This window comes from Anas acuta, chromosome 2, assembly GCF_963932015.1.
Source record: "Anas acuta chromosome 2, bAnaAcu1.1, whole genome shotgun sequence".
NCBI classification, from domain to species: Eukaryota; Metazoa; Chordata; class Aves; order Anseriformes; family Anatidae; genus Anas; species Anas acuta.
Window position 1 is genome coordinate 53,960,623 of NC_088980.1, and position 16,912 is coordinate 53,977,534.

Sequence of the window (16,912 nt, forward strand, 5' to 3'; positions counted from 1 at the left end):
AGTTTAAAGCATACTGTACTAAGATTTTAATTCCTTTAGTAGATAGGTAGATCCCGTCTCTCCCCAGTAACCTGTATTTGTTGAAGTACCTTCCATGATCATAGAAGCCAAGGCCCTGTCATTGACACCAGTCATGTGTTAGTCTGCATGATGTGTCAGCTTCTGCCCCCACCTCTGCTTCTACCTGGCAAGGTAGAGGAGAAAACCACCTGGGTTCCCACTCTGTTCACTTGGGCCCCCAGGACACTGAAGTCCTGCTTGATATTGCCCAGGCTATGCAGTACTATACATACATACATACATACATATATGTTGTTCACAGGCACACAACATGTACAGCAGATTCTGTCTCAGAGCTGTTTTCTCAAAACAAAAGAAAACAAAATAAAACAGCAAAATTGTTTGTCATGGGCAAGACACAGGATCACCAGCTGTACCAGTCAGAAGACAGAGTACAGAAGGCTGTAGGACTTTGGTGCCAGAGAAAAGTGCTGTGAAGCACCGGCAAGGTCTCCAGAAGTTCAATGGGGAAACTTCAGGGAGTTCAGTCTCTTGAACACAGGGAGCTGAGCACATACATGCACTGGGAGAGGTGTGTAATTGCTGGACTAAGTGGTTTAGAGTGGGTAACTATTGAATATGTGGGTGATTCCCCCGCAAAAATTCCCCTGTACGTTGTTCTGAGCTGGCTCCTATCTTGCTGCGTGGAGGAGGGAGGTGAAGGAGGAGAAATATATCACTTTGAAGCTGCCATGGAAAAGGCAGTCATCAGTGCTAAGGGTACACAGCGTGATGCACTGAGGGTTGGTAAGGCCTGTTGTGACATCATGTTCTTGATTCTCTGTTTTCTTGAACTTTCGGTAGACACTTGCAGCAACTGTATGCTCTGCACTAAACTTCCAGTCACATTGCGATGAGTACATGTATATGATACATGGTGTTTGATTCTTCATTGCCTTCCATCACAACGTTTGTAGGATTGTGCAATTGATCCTTATGGGTAGAACTTCTGTCCAAGTCCTATGAGAGGAACTGAGCTCTGAGAAGAGTAAAAAGCAGCAACTGTATTATTTTTCATTTAATTCTCTTTCCTTCCAACTGTATCAACACTTGGCTTACCTCACTCAGTACCACCAGACTTGTGTTGAAAGCATCTTTTGGAGTCCATTTTTTTCTGGAATGTAGCAATGGTAGCATATGTTATATAAAATACCAGTTTTATAGTGCATCAGAGGCTTTTTTACAGTCTTCACAATTTCGCTTTTAAACTTGCCAATTGTAGTGGTTCTCACTGTAGTTTCTTCTTACTGTTTTTTTTTTGTTGTTCTGAAAAATACAGAAAAAAAAAAAAAGAGGAACAGTTCTAGGAAACTGGAGAACAGCAAAAAGTTTGTCAGATAATGTTAAGTGCCAGGAAAATGGTTGTCATATCACAGGTCATTAAGTATTGGATGACATGAGTATTTGCATGTATACTACTCATTTTACCATAATGTAAATGAGTCTACCTTAAAAACTGTGTAGTCCTAGCATGCCTATACTATCCTGTAGTGGGCAATGTACACATGTCCTTCAGCTTGGCAAGCAGATAACCTGCAAAAATACATTTGTTTATTATGAAAATGTGATACTTTAATAGAAGGAGAAAATGTTGTAGATACTGTGCAAGATATTTGTCCTTATCTATGTTTCATAAAGAAGCAGAGCAGCAAACGTTAATTAGATTAAAGGTAAATTTTCCTCAGTGCACTGAAGGTGTAGACTGAGTTATTCATATGTTTTAGGGAGATTTTGTGTTTCTCCTTTGTTGCTCATATTGACATTCATACCAACTGAATGTTTCAGAAGGTCAGTTTATACTGATATTTCCTGTTGCTGCACCTGGAACACACCACTAGTGTGTTTAATGAGCCAACAGAGTTAACATGAGCTTTTTGACTATCACAGACATTGTGTTCCCTACAAGGAAGTCGATGTTGGAAAACAGATCATATGGGTTGATTCCTAGAACATGTAACAGGGGGTTAAATATGGTTAGTTGGTGTGGTGGCTTGAAAACATGTGAAACATGAGCTTAGTGCTCACAGCTGTGTGGATGTGTTTTACTGAAAATGAAAGAAAACAATAAAGCCTATTTATCACGGAACCCCACTTTTTCTTGTTGCAAATGAAAATATAAGCACCGTTAATTTGTGCTTTTTTTGAACTGATTGCTCATGGAAAAAATGTTAAGACCTGAAGTCCTGGCTAAGTCTGAAATTGTTTCATATTATCTTTTGTTAAGATTAAGCTAGTTAGTTTCTCAGTTAGTTTCTCAGTTAGTTTCCTATCAGTCTTCTCCAAAAGAGTACAATAGGTTCCAGAAATTGCCTGGCTTGCAGACGTATATGTAAATGCCCCTGGAAGAAAACTTGGTAAACTGCTTATGTGGGAAAATAATGCAAATTTTGCAGTACTGAGATACTGATTATCCTTATTTATTTATTTATTTATTTATTTATTTATTTTATTTGCATAGCAATCCACAAACCACAAATGTTCTGTTCTCCTGAAGGAACAGATTGTTTTTCTTCATGTCAGATTTAAGAAAATCGGAGCTGATCAATTGAGTGGTCTCCTGTACTACCATCTGGAGGGATTTTTGTATTATTATTTCTATGAAGTACTTTTCGTCCTGTTTTTGTTTTATAACTCATCCATTCTAAAATTCTCTAGCTGAAAGGTAAAACTTTACTACATTTGTTATCACAGGAAGAGGCCTTAGAAAAGAAAGATAAAATTGTACAATAGCAAAGCAAGTCTTGCATGAAGGATAGTGAGCCTGTAGTACAGATTGGGGTTTAGTGGTTGTTCAAGCCAAAATGCAGAGCTGCTGAGGAGACATTTATGAAGAGCTGTAAATTCTTATGCTACTGTTGATGCTGCATAGCTTAAAGCTATTACAGAAGCTCCAAATAAACTATTCTTTTATAATCTCTGACACTGAAGTCAGATTACAGACTTGTATTAAGTGGCCTACTTTTTTTTTTGGTACCAAAGTTTAGGAGCTTTGCTGAAGGGAAGGTTTGTAACTGTGAAGTAATCTCAGCACTAAACAGATGTGCATCTGTATGCCTTAAGAGTAGTTATAAACATAGCATATATCATCAATGTATATATTTTTATGCACATGAAAAAAATCTGTTTTGGTCTGGAAATGTGATATTTAAACATAAGAGTAGCAGGTAAATAGTGCTGAATACCTGTGTTTCTACATAGCATGGTCTCCAGGTTCTTGTTTGTTGACAAGTGTTCTGTGGTTAGTTTTGGCTCAGTGATGATCAAGTAAGCAGTCTCACTGCATTCTGATTTAAAAGCTTTATTTGGGTAACAGAAACATTTATCAAATTTGGCTGCTTCTGTAGATACATTAAGAATAAAACACCATTCTAAATCAGAAGCAAAAGACCATCAGCATGTAAAAGATATGTGTCACACAGGTATTTTCTGTTACTCCATTCATTGGACTTTTTAAAGTATTCATGGTGTCATTAAAGTACAACACTAGCCTGTTTGGGTTAGGTTAGTTTAGCAACTCCCTGCACACAGCAGATGCCTTGATTCAAGAGTGTGTATCCAAGATGAGTGTTTAACTTAGTCAGACTACACCTTTGTGCAGGTTCAGATACATTTAAAGCACTTTAAAACAAACATAGATTTTTCCTCTCCTTTTGTATTGTCCCCTATTCCTAGTACAGGGAGAAGGGGTGAAATTCAGAATGTAGAAGTGATAGTTATGGATTTAAACATATAAGGAAATATTTGTAAAGGCTGTGTGTTATAAAATGTAAAGAACATACAGTTACATGAACCTAGTGCTGTGGCAGTAACCCTATGTAAACTTCCTGACAGTTTGACAGTGACTCTTCACATAGCATTGCAGGTGGTATGCAAAAATAAATATATATATATATATTTTGCTAGTGCCATTTATATGTAAAAACATTCATCTAGAAAAGCAGATGTCTGCATATATATGAAGTATTGCTAAAGTTCAAGCATTTCAAAGTCCTGTGTCAGAGCGATAAATCACAGAATAGTAGTTTCTTTAATATATTTTAAAAAATATAATAATTGTTATTTTTTTAAAATAATAATTTCAAGGGTTCAGGCCTTAAAAATTTCACATGAAAGTTTGCAACTGATTGTAATCCTTTTTAAAAAAATTATTTATTTTTTTTAAGGACCAGTGAAATTTTCTGGTAATAAAATGATCCACGTGATGGGGCTTTGAGAATAAAACACCAAATATTGTGAGGCTTTGGAGGTGCTGATTGTGTGTACTGCTGATTAAGTGATTGATCCCATTACCAGAGTCTCTTGGCTTAATTTAGGGATATGTTAGGTATTATTTACATATGACGCATAGAGTGGGATGATGCAGATGGCATTGTTTCAGCAGGAAGTTTAGGAGAAACTGTCTTTAAGAATAGTGAGATGCACATATAAAAGATTTGTAGTATGTGTTCTCTTTCTCTACTTGGTACAAAGGGATAGAAGAAGTTTAAAAAGTATAATAAAGATTTTTGTCTGTCTTTATTATTATTATTATTTTTAAATATAGTCAGGCTTTCCTAGCAATACCATATAGTCTTGCCCAAATGGGATTGTAAGCATGTCTGGGAACTAGTTTGTTTTTGTTTGGCCAGTGTTTGTTACATTACTTTCTCAGAGATAGCAATATACCGAATATATTCAATTTTGAATGTCACTGACTTCCATATGATTACCTGTTTGCCTGTTCCCATAATAAAAGGCATCACAACAGACCAACATTTGAACTTTAAAGCCTAGCTCTGGGATTTCTAGGGGGTGCTTCTTCCTCCTCAAGGCAAGGGATTTGCCAATGTTTATCACAGTATTACTGCTTAAACAGCCAGCAGGAAATGCCTAGTGCTAGAATGGGCTGTAAACCTTGCCTCTGTCAGTGTAAGGTATCTGTTCCTGCTTAGGATTTGTATCCATGAGTTTGTTTCTGGATTTTCAGCTGCTGAAAAGAAGGTACCAAGATGTCACGTCAGTATGGCGTGTAAACACGCCACTGCTTGTTTACATGGGGTCTGAGCCATAAGAGAAATGTTCAAATACCTTCTTTTGTTTCTAATGATGTGCATGCACGCCTCAGGTGAGGCCCCTGTTACCAGCTGATATCATGATCTGCGTTAGACATCTCAATCTTGTTAATTCCACCTATATCTTCACTTCAGTGAATATATAAGTATTGTGCAAGAAACTTGAAACTAGCATGCTCTTTGGCTGTTTGGTGTGGCATCTGAGGTTATGCAGATGGTAGCAGCTGTGATCCAGCAGGTAGAAGACAGTGCTGGTTTGTGGATCCTGCAGAAACTCCAGGTGTGGAGCTGAAGTACCTTTCTAGGAGTACCTCAAGAAAGAGGTAGTTCTTGGTGTATAAACATTATGCGTGGCGGTAGTGTGTGTACCTAGGGAACCTATGGCATCTGGGAGTAGCCGAGATGGGACTTGGGGGGTCCTCCTGGAGCCTCAGCTGCTGCGGATGGTGAAGACCCCTCAGCACCCGTGTGCTTTTTGTGCTGTAGCTGCTCTGCACGTGTTTGCCGGCGGCTCCAAGCTCACTCCCCTGCTGTGGCAGCCATGGCTGGCCGGCCGGGGCACAGATCAGCGCTCGCGTCCTCGGGACTGCAACTCCGAGGCCTTGCACTTCGGCTCCAAACTTTCACGGCACAGGCAGGGTGTGCAGGGCCGGCCAGCCCCGGGGCCCCGAGGGTGCCCGCAGGGCCGAGGCAGCTCGGTATCGGCGGAGCCCAGCGGAGCGGGGCCCGGCCCGATAGGCAGCGCCCCCCGCCCCCAAGCCGCGAGCGGTGCTACGCGTCTCCTCCCCGCCTCCTCCCCAGCCTTAACCGGGGCGCTGGAGGTTCCTCTCCGGCGGGAGGGACCGTAGGAAATAAAAACAAGTGTGTGAAGCGCTAGAGGAGGAGGAGGAGGAGGGGTGGTGGTGGTTGCGGGGGGGATGAGATGAGATGAGACTAGTTCTCCCGTCCTGCAGCTGAGCCGCTCCGCCACCGGCCGAGGGGGTCCCCGCGGCAGCGAGGTAACGACCATGGGCGGCCGCGGCGCTGCTGCGCGGGGCTTTGTTCCCGGCGGGGCGGCCGAGGGGGCTCTGCGGCGGCGGGGGGCGAGGAGGGGCGGCGGCGGCGGGGAGAGGGGAGCTGGGGCCGCGCTGGGGTGGGAAGAAGGGGAAGGGGAAAAAAAAAAAGGGGAAAAAGGGGCTGTCCCCAGCCGTGCGCCGCCGGGCTGGGGCGGCTGCTGCCCCCTTCTCCCTCCCGGGGCCTGCCTGCTGGCAGCGGGGGGGTGCTGGGCTGGGGCAGGTGTGAGGGCTCGGGGTCCCCGTCCCTCGGCGAGCGGGTTCAAGGGTTGTTGGGGGCAAAGGTGGCGGGGAGCTGCTGCGGGCAGGGCAGGGCGGGATGGCGGCAGGAGCCGGGGAGGTGCTGCTGGGGTTGTTAAACCAGCGCCGGGGGCTCTCAGCGCGCAGAGGAGCAGCGCCCGGGCGTGTGGCGCTCTCCTGAAAAGTTGCTGAAGCCTGCTGCAGCCCTGAAGGCTGGGGGGAGGAGGGGGAAGGGAGCGCTGCTGCTGCTGCTGGTTGTTCGTGAGGACCACCGCGGAAACGACTGGAACATCTGCATGGCAGCGGGCGGCTCCCCGGGGGGGTCCCGCGGTGTAGGCAGCCGCGAAGCCGTGTTGGGACAGCCCTGAACCCACCGTACTACAAAGTTTCGTCGTCTGTGGTGAAGGGAGTAGCTTGTTGTCTTCGGTGCGAACGCAGATGTCTCTTGATGGCCAGCTTCTCCCCCTTGAGCTGTCAGCTGTCTGACAGAAAGGAAAAGTCAAATTGTCTAGTTATTCATGAACACCTTCCTTACTAACCCAAAGGGTCTGGGTTTGGGATCCTTGTGGTTCTTCTGCCAACTTATGTCATAAACAGCTTTTGGCATTTGTTTGGATGGTTCCTACTCCAGAGTCATAATCTCCGAAGTTGGCATGGTCTCCTTCTGAGTGGCAAGGAGTTGTGCCTCAACAAAACACTTCAGTCCCAAACCTAGAATTAGCTGTTCATTATCACATTTTACATATATATATATATATATATATATATATATATATATATGTATTTGAATGCTCTTTATATGCTAGGTGGTATATTATTTTTCTGCATTGAGGAGCATCTGGTAGCAGCCTTCACATTTGCCATCACCATGTTTACCTTTTACTAGGTATGAAATGAAACAGTGGTGGGAGTCACAGGTATAGAAGGCTGTGGCTACGTGGAGGAGACTTGGGGTCTGTTATTTGATGTTTGATAGGAAACTTCTGGATGCTGCTCAACGCCATGAGTGATTACAGATGTCTTAAGCTGGCTAATTTTTAAAAGAAGCTGCTGCAGTAAATTGGCTAAATGTATTCAGTAAAGGGTTAAATGGGACCTTTTCTTGAACTAATGAGATTCTTGATGACTTTGAAGCTGTAAAATGGAAACTCTGAAGTACTGCAAATAGTGGGTTTTTCATTTTAAATAGCCAAAAGGTTTTGTTTGTTTGTTGTAATTAAACTGGTTACTTCTAATAACTAATGTTTATTGGAAGGCTTACTCAGTCATTTAATTTGTTGGAAATACATGCGGTAGTAACTTAGCGTTATGTTGCCAAGAGTATTCCATGGATTAAACAAAAACATACCATTTCTTAATATATGTATGTGTGCCACAAGGAACTGTTATTTAGAGTGGGCAATGGCCACAAATGGTTTAATTGGTGTTGCTTGCAATTTCTGACTTAACCCTGTGTACCTCTCTGCAGTTCACACTTAGTTTTACTGAACAACTGTAGTATTTTGGGGGGTATTGTTAGTGTATGCATTACCTTGTCTGGACTGCTCTTGTTTCCTGGCCATGCATAAAGTACATCTGGACAAACTTCCCTGTTTTGAGTTCTTTTGCTGGTTGTGCTGCTTTGCAGGATGACTAGAGTATATCCCCTAGATGTATTAAGAGACAATCTGTCTCTTTGACTGCACGTTCTATCTTTGGAAGAAGGTGTAGTCTCACTGAGACTCTGAATAGTGCAGAAGACTGGAATAATACAGAAATTTCTTTCTGACAAGCTGATGAAGAGTTTCATATCTTTTCTGTGTCATCCTTATTTTTTGGAAATGGCCAAACTGACAGAGAATGAAGCAATATTGTGTTGTGTATCAGTGAGGCTTAACTGAGTAAGACATTATTTAGTATAGTTACTTGCATATTTCCTAAACATACTTTTTTTCTAAAAAAAAAAAAAAAAAAAGATGGAAACCAGCAAGCACTGCTAAAATTAGTAAGCAGGTGTAACGAAGGGGAAAAACAAATGTGGTAAAACATTTGCAAAAGAAGGAAATTAATCTAGAACTCGCTAAACATACTACAGGAACTATAATGGTTGTTTAGGCATTTAATTTTAGGGCCTACTCTTCTGTTTTATTCCTACTGAGGCTGCCAGTTAAATGATCAAGTTGTTACCCATTCACATACCGAACAAATCCTGATTGTCTACTGTGTACCTGCTAAGGATGTACAATGCTTCCCATAGCGATGAGTGCTGAATGTGCCCTATGCATCAGCTTGGCAAAACTTTTCATAAACTTGCAGCGTTATTTTTCAGGGGGAGGGTGAGGGAGGAAGCTCCTGAAACAGCTTGCACATTGCTGTTTGTCGCTGTATTGTGTTGTGAAAAGCGCTGTGTATATTCTGCGAATATGTTTCCTGTAAGTACAACTTTGGCTGTACTTTCTGCTGATCAAGTGCAACCTAAAATATTGCACGGGCAGTGTAATTGCTTTTTCTTATGCTGAGTCACTGAGTGAAGTTGGTAAGGTCGCTCTGGAGTGTTTGTCCAGATGTTAAGTAAGGTATTCATTTACCTCATGTTGATGGTTTAAGAGTTAAAATGAGTTGCTTGAGTAAAATAGTACCATGGAGCAAATCCTGTTGTTTCCCATGAAGATGGATTGATAGACCAAGCCTGACTGGCATCAAAGGAGGGAAGCCTAGAAAAGAAACTTTGCAGGTTGGTCTGCCCTGGGCTTCTGGCCCTCCCATCCAGGAAGCTCAAATACAGGCCTGAAGGCATCCAGAAGTGACCGAATCCAAATGAGTGTCTTTGTACATCAGCTACACCTGAGCTATTCCTGAAGAGCCTTTTCTTGGAAAATCGCTCTTGATGGAGACTGTGAAAGAGAATGTGTGTAACAGGAGTGGCAGGGGACAAGGAGCTAGTGATTCTGGCTTGCTTGTTTGTTTGTTTGTGTCTCCTGGCCTCTGTACCTTTGTGGCTGGAAGGCAAGAAGTGAGCAGGTGACTGTACCTCCTCCATAAAAATCAATTCGGACTTGGGAATTGGTTAATCGTTTCTTAGACCACAGGCCTACATGAGGACAGGGATTTACTTGCAAGTGTGTGCAGGTGTTTGGCAGCGAATTATTTTACTGAGGGGCAGAGGATAAGATTGGGGGAAGCAAGCATCCTGGAAATGTCACAGCTATTAAAGTTTTAGCCAGTCAGTGTTCCCAAAGTGAGGCCTGCGTTCATGAGTGAAAACAGTTCCAGAAAAGCAGCCTGGAAGATAGTATTTCACACCTGGGGATAGAGCAGTCTGCTCCTTGCAACATCCATAGCACTCCGACAGGGGTGTACTTCATTGTATTAATTTCAACTTTTAAAATTAATCCTTTGGTACAATGTCAGGAATGGCAGAATAAACAGAAATGGCTGCAGTTGATAAATGAAAAAACAAGAAGGTTGAGTTAAGTTTAAACTGTCTTTATAGAAATGTGGGAGAGTCTGTGGTGATAATGATAATGCACTTTATCCATGTAAGCCCCCATCTCTCTTTTTTTTTTTCTTACTTGAATTGGTAATCTGTTGTATTTTATTGTGCAACTGTGCTTTTAAAGTTGTTTCCTTGCACTGGTTAGAAACAAAACTGGACTTGCATACTCAGGCCTTGGTAAGTTTGGGGGTGGGTGGGTTGTGGTTGTCATGCGCTTGATATATTAAGGCAGATTTTCCATCGCCTGCGGCATATATTGTAGTGATCTGACACTGATACAAAATTAACATTGTCTTGCTTCACAGCGACTGGGTGTTCACCCTTTTTCCTTCCCTCCCTTTCTTGCGCATGCAAGGTTAATTACCCTGAGGGTACAGGCCTGTGTGATACCAGAATTAAAATAATGAATTGCTGGAGGCATAAGGTGACAGATTGATTTGCAGTAATCTAATGGGCAGGTGTGTTGATGCAGCCTGCTTCCAGTGGAATTTGAGGAAATTAAGCAGCCAGGGAAAGAGAAGATGCTGTTGTCTTTGTATTTCCTTAAGCTATGTGGACACTCTTCACTCCTCCAGCTTTGGGTATAACAGAAAGAGGTTGTTTAATTCATTTGGTGTTGTACTTATTTGTGATTTTTGTAGAATGAAAAAGAGTGGTGGTGTTTGGAGAGTGGTCTGTTAGGTGTATGTATTCTGGATGTACTTCTAGAATTGTGTTGTTGTTGTTTTTTTTTTTTTTTAATCTATTATTCTTGGATTGATTACTTGGATTGGTTGATACTGAAAGACAAGGGTGGGGTGCTATTTTCTCAGCCTTAACCACAGAAACAAACAAAAAAAAGTAGAACTGAGGGCATCTGGGTTTTCTTCTTAGTTTACCGAAAGCTTTATGCTTGTGGATAGTGAAAAAGTGTATGATGATGACTTTAACCTACATGCATATGGTTTTATTTTCAATTAAAACACTGTTCTTTATTTTCCCTTGAGTTAATTTTAGTTGGGTAAACTAGAATACTGCAATGTAATTGAATGTATAGTTCTTCTTTTGAAAAAAACATTAGAGCACATATAAAACTTTCAACGTACCATGCACCCTTTTGCCTACCATTTTCCAGACTCTCTGTTTTGTAAAGTACATTCCCACTGATCAGTAGAAGAAACGTATTTAAAGCAGTCTTTTTAGTTGAAGTAGAATGGGTTGGCTTTCTTCTTCCATAGGAAGTCTGTCTTTTTCTGTAGCTGCTACTAGTAGAATTAATTTGAGAAGTTAAGATTAAAATTAAAAATGATAAAGAAAATATGTACTAGTGTGTAAGTTGTTGAGGGCTGACTGTTTTTGCGTAATATTATCTTGGTGAATATGAGGACCTCTGCAGAAATCTTTTCTCTGGCAGTGTTCCTTTGCACCAATTTAAAAAGTAAAACCCATTGCACTTTCTCTAAGCAAGCATCTCAAACTTTTTTTTTTTTTTTTTTTGCTAGGCTTCCTCCTGTCCAGATTAGGCCACTTTTGTCTAAGTAACTGGATTCATTCTGCTTAATACATTTTTATTTTTTTAAGCCTCAGTTCTGTTTCTGTTCTGGTGATTCAGCAGGTGGGTGCTGCTGAAAATGGCTCAGGGGACATTTCCATCTGGCTTGCCACCTTTTTACTGGAGGGGATGAGGAGAGCTTAGACAGCTGTGTGGTACCTTCTGTGCCTGCTGCTCAGTATCAGGTTGCTGTTGCTTCTGCTCCTTGCAGATGTGACTATCTTCTCCTATTGTCCTCTGTCCGCTGCAGTCCTTTGTGCTGCCTAGCTTAAGTCCTAAAATCGTGGGCCAACTATTCCCCACAGGGCAGCAGCTGGATTTGTACTGGCCAGTGAATATGGCTTGCTGCTATCAGGGAGAAAACTTGGTATCTGGGAGAGTTGGGGGGAATGGAAGGCATCTCATAGGGAAGGGGAGGGGAAAAAAGTTGATTTTAGGATCTGTGACTAGTAAATACATTTACTCATTTAGTAAATGAGTATATGCTGAGCCAGGAAGATACCATAGCACTGTGGGATGCCCATCTTGACGTGTGGAAGCGAAGGAGAGTAGGAGCTTGAACCTGAGTCTTCCACATCAGGAGAGTGTCCTGACGTAAAGGTCCTGTGGTCTTTTGTGTCTATGCTGTGTGTGCTGGTTCTCCCTCTACCAGTTAGGTAGTTAAGTGTGAAGTGGAAGAGCTGCACCAGGAGAGACTGACAGAGGCAGGTTTTCTGGTCTGGCATAGCTCAAGCATTCCTGGTTGTTTGATACCAAGATTAGTCCACTAGATGTTTCTTCTGGAGGTGGGATTGCTTTTTAACACCCAGTTGTAATGGGTTTCCTTTTTTTATGAGTGTTTTGATCTGTACCACATTGTGGGCATCCTTGTTTTCTGTCCTTCCTGGGGCTAGTAAAGAGGAAGACATGATCTGTGTTCACAGCCTTATGTGAGTTTTCCCCAAATTGCAAAGGAAATATGCATGGAAACACAACTTCTGTGCACACAAGCTTTTGTATTTGTTTAGCTTTAATGGTTAATAGATGATAGTGGCTTGTTACAGGATGCAGCCAATGTCCTGAAAATACTCCAAGAGCAAAGAATATCTCTGGGGGGTATTGTGTGCTTGTACACCTGGGAACATGTGATTTCCTGAACATGTGTTTCAGGTTTTGTTTACTTTGTATATCTGGGCCTTCCTACAGTGTTTGCAATCCAAATGTAATTTTTTTTTTGGACTGTTGACATTGTATTTTTGCCAGGGTATGGGTAATTTGCCTTTTATTATTTTTAAAGTATATATCAAGAAATTTCAGCTGCCTGGATTTTGGTAACACTGTTCCCTTTGGGTTTGACGAAGGAGTTGTTTGATTTTAATTTATAAACATGCAGCCTGTTGCTATGGTCAAGAAGTGGGAGCCTGGAACCTGGGTATGGTTAAATTAATTGTTGTTGATTTTGATATTGAACCAATTTGTGTTTTTAAAACAAACACAACCAGAAAACTCTGAAATACTTTGGAAGACAAGGTGTCTCGCTATTTAAAAATAAAACTTTCCTGAGGTATGTTAGTATTCTTACAGCTATCAGCAACTTTAAACCTTCAGAGTTTCTTTTTAGTTGATGTGGATTTGATTTGGGAGGTCAAAAAATCAAGTACAACTAATGTTTTTATATATATATATATATATATATATATATATATATTTTTTTTTCCTGCAGCTTCTGGGAAACCTGGCATTTCCAGTGAGATTAAACAGACTTAGGCATATACGACAAAACTCTGTGGGGAGGATGTAGTTTTTAAGTAGTGGTCTGTATTCTAGCTAATACATTTCTAGATAATAGATTTCAGCCATAACACAAATTGTTATTAATTTATTTGTTAAAATTCATCTATGCTTTCTCCTGTCTAGATCAAATGCTGTATTTTTGAGCTCTAATTTTATAAGTATCTAAAAATTTGCTGCTCTATCTTGGCTGCTCTTTGGCTATGGCTTGTGGAAAGGAAGATGGTATTTTTTTAAAAAAATGAGCAATGCACTTTTGTATTTAGAAGTGCATCTCCCATCCATAACTAAAACATGATATGTAAATATTGTCAAGTTTATGCACTTCATTTATATGTTGTGACTGACAATAAAATTCTGAAGTCATTTTCACAAAGTTCTGCGTTTTGTGCTTTATGAAATCCTGCAGGTGTTCTGTTTCAGCAGATGCTCAGCAATGGCCTTGCTGCAGCTTGAATCCAGCTGTTTTGCGTTATTTGCAGAGTGTGTCGTGTTCTGTAGTATTTTTATGGATAGCAGTATTCCTTTACTATGTTATTTCTTTGCCTTATGTATCACGGTTACTTAAAATATTTTGGAGTCATCCTGCCGCTCCATTGTCTGTGAGATGTGTAACATATGTATGTGTGTAGGCTTGAGTCTTATGTGAATGTCCGTCTGTCTGTAGTGAATTTCATGTACTTTTCAAGATGCTTGATTATGGAAAGGGGGGAATGTTTTTAATGTAAGCTTCCAGCTAGATTTTATTCCATGGAGTTCAGCCCTTGAGGCTTAAAAATTTTGTTCAAAAAGAAACCAAACCAAAACAAAAAAACACCTTTGCTGATACTCTTCTGCTGCCTCCTGGGATACACTTCACTTGTGGTGATTTTTTTTTTTTTTTTTTTCAGTAAGCACGGGAGTTTCTCGAAACAGTGGCTTTCCTTTAGAGCAATGTTCTTGTTTTTAGAGTTGAAGAGTGTCATGGGACTTACAGTCTCTTTGGAGAAATCAGTCTCTAGAGGAATGCCAGAAACCAGCCAGAACTCCATCCCCCATGAAGTGCAAGAGGAGCATGCACAAACTTTGTCTTTAGCTTTGGGTGTTCGTTTTTCAGATACATTTCTCTGCTGTGAAAAGGAATTTTGAAGAAAATGAATTTTTAAAAATACTGTTTTTATCTTTTATTTCTATACAACTGTAACACTTTGACTGTTTGCTGTGGTTGTGCATGCTGTTGCTCTCAGCTTTACTTTGAAATGCAGATATTCATTCTGTCCTGAGGAGGTAATAGCCCTTCTTTTTGTACATTAGGGGAATAAAGATTGTCAACGAGCTCATCTTTCCTGAAGGGTAGAGAGAGGGTAGTTCATGAGGCACCCCAGCTCTGATTGCGGCCTGAAGGATGTAGTGCTACTGTGGTGGTTTTACCTTGCTAGGCAGCTGAACTCCACCACAATTGCTCTCTCCTTCCCCCTCCTCAAAAGAGGAAACATGGAATCATTAACATTGGAAAAGACCTCCAAGATCATCTGGTCCAAACTTCCCCCTGCTACCACTGTCACCCACTAAACCATATCCCTAAGCACCATGTTCAACCTTTCCTTAAACACCCCCAGGGATGGTGACACCACCACCTCCCGGGGCAACCTGTTCCAATGCGTGACTGCTCTTTCTGAGAAGAAATGTCTCCTCATTTCTAATGTGAACCTCCCCTGGTGCAACTTGAGGCCATTCCCTCTACTCCTATCACTAGTTACCTGTGAGAAGAAGCTGACCTGCCACTCCCCACACCTTCCTTTCAGGTAGTTGGAGGGAGCACTAAGGTCTCCCCTGAGCCTCCTCTTCTCCAGGCTATACAACCCCAGTTCCCTCAGCCGCTCCTCACAGGACTTGTGCTCCAGGCCCTTCACCAGCTTCATAGCCCTTCTCTGGGCATGTTCCGGAGCCTCAACGTCCTTCTTGTACTGAGGGGCCCAAAGCTGAACATAGTATTTGAGATGTGGCCTCACCAGAGCAGAGTGCAGGGGGATGACCACCTCCCTGGTCCTACTGGCTACCTATTCCTGATATAAGTCAGGATGCTGTTGGCCTTCTTGACTACCTAGGCACACTTCTGGCTCGTATTCAGGTGAGCATCAATCAGGACCCTCAGATCCTTTTCCTCTGCACAGCTTTCCAGCCACTCTCCCCTAAGCCTGTAGCATTGCATGCGGTTATTGTGACCAAAGTGTAGGGCCCAGCACTTAGCCATGTTGAACCTCGTCCCGTTGGCCCTGAAGAAGAAATAAACAATTCAAAGGTTAAGATAAGGATAATTTAATTAAAGGAAAAATATTTAAGGGGAAATTAAATAATTTAACTAAAGGGAAAAGGGGAGGGGTAAAAAAAACACACACAACAAACAAAACAACAAGCAAAGGCCATGTGGAAGCACAGAGAGAGTGGAAAGAACTTTTTATCTGCTTCCCACCAATGAGCAATGCTTGACCATGTCCTTGTAGCAAGGCCTCGATATGCGTAGCCATTGGGAGGACAGACGTTTTCATAATAAGAGCCCACTCCTCCCCTCTCCTTCCCTTTTTCCACCTTTTTTTTTTTTTTTTTTTTTTTTCTCTCTGAGTGTGACATCATATGGTATCCCTTTGGTGCCCTGGTGGTGTCCCCTCCCCACCCGTTACACACCCCCAGCCTGCTGGCTCTTGGGAGGAGGTTGGAGGGAGTCCTGATGCTGTGCCAGTATCGCTTAGGAATAGACAAAAACACTGCTGTGACACCAGTGCTGTTCTAGCTACACGTGCAGAGCACAGCATTGTATGGGCTGCTGCAGGGAAGGTTAACTCCATCCCAGCCAGACCCAGTTCACCAAGAAATAGAACTTGGGAGCTAGCTGGGGAAGAGTGGTGGGAATCAGCTGTGACATCTGGAATCTGCAAGTAGAGAACAGTAGTTCTGAGGAAAACAAGGCCTGAAATGTTGATTCTTGGCCTAGTTTTAAGATACAATTCCTGACTACTTTCATAATATTGTGGTTAAAGAAAGATGCTGCCAGAAGTAGCTGGTAAGTAATCAGAAGCATCTTTGAGAACTGTTTTTTTTAATGGATTTTGCTTATTTGGGAAGGGGAAAACATCTTGTCATCCCTTGTTCAATGAATTAACACTGTGTAATTACCCATTTGAGCTGGTTAGTACCGTATGCCTGTGCTTTTAGTGAAACTTTGTGTTCCCTGCAGATGTGAGATTTTATTAAAATATTATTCTGCTCAACAGAGATAATGATTAAACTGAGCTGGTATGAAATGTGAGCAATGTATTTTCTTCAGTTTAATATATTTTGATAGAAGAATGTGATGAGTAATTTTTGGAGCACAGACTGAAATTCAAGCAAAGTAGACTGCTGTTATATATTCTCCTTGTCAGTGACTCATTCAGATACGGTCATCAGTAACATAGCTTGAAATTTAAAATGATACGCAATGAGAGTTTGATACTCGGTCTCTCTGGGATTCATTTTCTGTCTTCTTGGAGGCAATAAGAGTTCCTAGCTTTTGGAGAGCAACTTCAGGTTCTCAGCTGTAATCTGCGCGGAGATACCCATTGTTACTTAACCATATGGAATTATGTATCTTGTGCTTAAAGCAGGGCTGTAGGTCTTGCTGGTATAAGAGAAGCAAGCTTTAGAGCGGCAGAAATTGAGATTCCTTTCAAACTTTTGGAAGAACTGGAATGCCTTATCTCTAGAGAGTCAGGCC

At 41.7% G+C, this 16,912-nt stretch overlaps 1 protein-coding gene across 6 annotated transcripts in view; it reads left to right on the forward strand.

Annotated features, from left to right (window-relative positions):
- Positions 1-16,912, forward strand: part of TNS3 (tensin 3) — a 247,068-nt gene that overhangs the window by 29,411 nt on the left and 200,745 nt on the right. Inside the window, exon 1 of one of the 6 annotated variants that reach the window (XM_068674808.1) lies at positions 5,917-6,109. The exons of 4 other annotated variants lie outside the window; for them this stretch is intronic. The gene's annotated coding sequence lies outside the window, so the exon portion shown is untranslated. Of the gene's footprint in view, positions 1-5,916; positions 6,110-16,912 lie in introns of those variants that run through there. One more of the 6 variants, XM_068674810.1, reaches the window with a different exon arrangement.